The following is a 3397-nucleotide window of genomic DNA, read 5'->3' as shown; positions in this document are numbered from 1 at the left end:
TATTTTCTCTTACAGATTGTCAACGGAAAAACCTCTTTCAATTGGTTGATTGAATGCATCTAATTTCCTATGTTGTAGGTCCATGAAAAACTTTTATTAATTCAATGGGTTGCTTGTACCCAAGGAAATGTACGTTAACATATTCTGTTTCACAAACATTGTCACAGCTTCCCTCTCAAACCGCAGCGCAATTAATTTGATTAGTATACACGCGGGCCGTTTGTGATGTCCTGCGAACTAGAGCTCTGGGAGAGCAAACTTTACAATCTCACATGAATATGAAGTAAACATTGTGATTTACATTATAAACTGTTATTTGGTCTTGTTACTTTTCGGTTAAGATTTTGGTGAATGATGTAGAGAAGTAGTAGAAGAGACAGGAAGAGGTTTTTTTTATTCTCAGCTTCAAAGATTTAAGTAAGTAGTGGTAGTGAGGTTGCAGGCTTGAATCCCAATTAAGGTACACTATATGTATAAGTCATAAAGCTTTTAAATTTAGGTAGGTAAAGATTTATCCATCAAATTACTAGGCAACATCTCTACTCCTAGTAACACAACGTTACCATCGTTGCAACTCTGAAAAGAAATCGCGTATTCTTCAACGAACACCAAGTTCGAGTTTTCATTTCATCAAGCACTCGCAGTTATAAGAGACGGCGTGAGTGGCAATTTGAATAACCCATAAAAATCACTCCGTCTAAAATCCAATTAGATTTCTACACAGCGCCACACTTGGTCGAAGTGGACATGATGGATGGGATTGATATGAATTTATTTTCCCAGCAACCCGTTATCGTGTCATTCAGAATTGATTGCTTGTACACCAAAAGCCGGTGAATTAATTTTTGCGGCTTTTATTCTATCTGGCCTAATATCGGCTTAGCGAATCGAATGATATTAGATATGTCGCGGTTTGCGCGATTAAGCGATGACAACAAGGGCTTATGAAGTTATATTTTCACCATATTAACGTATTTTTTCAATATTTTTATCCGGAATAGTTGTTGTGTCGTCGAGTAAAATTTGAAAAACGAGTAACATTCTTGGAATCAGAAATTATTAGTTGATCCGTTAAAAATTAAAAAGTGCGAATTGGACTCACACAATAGATGCGAGTAGGTAACCTACTGCCCAGCTTTCATAACCAGTGTTAACTATATGGTTTCATTGGCATCTTTTGAACACCTACGGAACCCTGAAAAAGATAATAGCTGTCTTATTTTTTTCTTAGTACTTATTCTGCAAAAAAAAAATTAAACGTCACGAAATAAAACAAATGGAAGACAAAGATGAAAAATCAAATTCGACGGCACATAACAATCACGCGATTTGAAACCGGGCCAGAGTTTACGTAAGCTTATTTATGTACCCGGATAGAAAATATGTTGTGAAAATACGAACGATTTCGCATGCGACGCGACAGAGAAAAACGCTTTGCACGCTAACGTTTGCGGCTCACGAAAGCTGCCGACCTATATTCTCGCTAGATTACTATTGTCAGAGACGATTTGCATTTGATTATCGAATAAACTATCGGGAAGGTATTGCCGATGCCATGCCGTGATTGCTTGGACGCGATTGCGACGTGAAAGATTTGAAATTACTTTACTAATTCATTGGAATTCATTACGTACTTATCACTTTTGAATTTATTTATTTATTTAGGACAACCAACAAGACAGACTCAAGTACATACAAGCAGAGGGGTTAACAAACATATTTTTCTTAGGACTAGGTGCTATCTTAATTACAGGCTGCCACGGCATGCAAAAGTGGACTTTTAACATAATTTTTACGTAAGAAATACAGTTTTGGTTTTAAGCAATACAATACAATTTGTGATTCTGGTACTGTGCTTCTCCAATCGACGTATTTAAAAAGCGACTAAGCAGCATGACGCCCAAACCCGGTTTAAATTTCCACCAGCGAACAATAACACATCAAACGCATCCGTCATTGGAAAACACCTTACACAAAAAAATCATTGGCCAATAAAAAGGTTAACGCAACAAAAACCATTTTACCTACACGCACACACGATTTATGCGTATCCCTTCAACCGCGAATATTTAAAAAAACATTAACCGGGGGGAGAGTGGGGTAAAATATGCTATGTATCTTTCCCTGTGATTGGGGCTCTGGGAGCGATAACTTCCACTTCATGACCCAATTTTTGTCGGATAAACAACAGAATTTGAAATTTTATCGCCGGCCCTCATCACGTCGTTATCACACATGCGCTGTCGAACGGCCGCGGGTGTGTTTACTTTTCATTAAGAGGTATCAAATTTAGCGAAATTTTGATAAAACACAAAACCAAACAGCAATCTTCTGTTTTTGTATGAACAAAAGATAATCATCGAATTATGATTGCCCTTTTATAAAAGTATTATAATAAGTTCCAATCTGATTACAATGGAAAACGGAAACGTATTTGTTTGGCGTGCTTTATGATAATAGCAGCAATACCGCTTTGTTGACATCAAAGCAATATCACTCGTATTATTTAAAATTAAAGCACGATAATTTGCACAGACAAAAATAAAAGCACCCCAAAGCTTTATGTTCAGAAGATAAGCAAGATTCACAACAAGAAGGCAGCGAACGCATTTCTCGTGAATATTCATTAGCGCTAACATTAACAGGTTGTAAGTGTGGATACGACAGTCCGGAGTGTGAAACCGTCCTAAACCTTCGCGTTATTGCCAAGGGTGCATCTAAATAAGAAGTCAGGAATGTTACCTACAATTACCAAAGTGAAATAAAAGGGTAGTAGACTCGTTACTGATTAAATTTTAAATGTATCTAGAACTTCGTCGTACAGCTTAATGTTCGTTCGGTTTCAATCAAAGGACGCGACCCAAAAGCCGGTCCTGCGCTGTATCTAACATTACGTCACGTTATAAAAAAAAACATTTTCACTTTTCGTATAAGTAAAATCAAAAATAATTTATAGTTAAATTAAAGATACATGTATTGTATGGTTTTTATAAATAAAAATATTTCGCTCCACCTTCCCCGAATCTTACTGTCTCTCCCTACACTATACCTACCAAGTCAGAAATCTTCCTTACACGCCCAAGAAACGTTATTGTCATGCAAATTTAATCGTCTTTGGAAGTAATTACTTCTCCCAGCAGATAAACCCTTTGTATAGTTTTCAAACATCCTAGACTTGAGCTAGGCGCCTGAAGTTCGGTTTAGTTAGTGTAATACAGAAGTTCGCTAGTTCCCGCGGTTTATTATTGAACATCAACTATGCGTGTAGTCGTGGCCGTATTTCCGCATAATCGGGGGTTTCTTGAAACTAATATCTGGTGTATCGTTTACAGACTAATTCGCTTAATTTAAATTCTAGTTTAGGAGGGAAATAAGTGGATATTTCGGCTGTGTGCCT

The sequence above is a fragment of the Ostrinia furnacalis genome, unplaced genomic scaffold, assembly GCF_004193835.3.
Source record: "Ostrinia furnacalis isolate ACB-3 unplaced genomic scaffold, ASM419383v2 OfSCF5843, whole genome shotgun sequence".
NCBI lineage: Eukaryota > Metazoa > Arthropoda > Insecta > Lepidoptera > Crambidae > Ostrinia > Ostrinia furnacalis.
The sequence above is the reverse complement of the archived record's forward strand: the minus strand, read 5'-3'. Positions refer to the sequence as shown.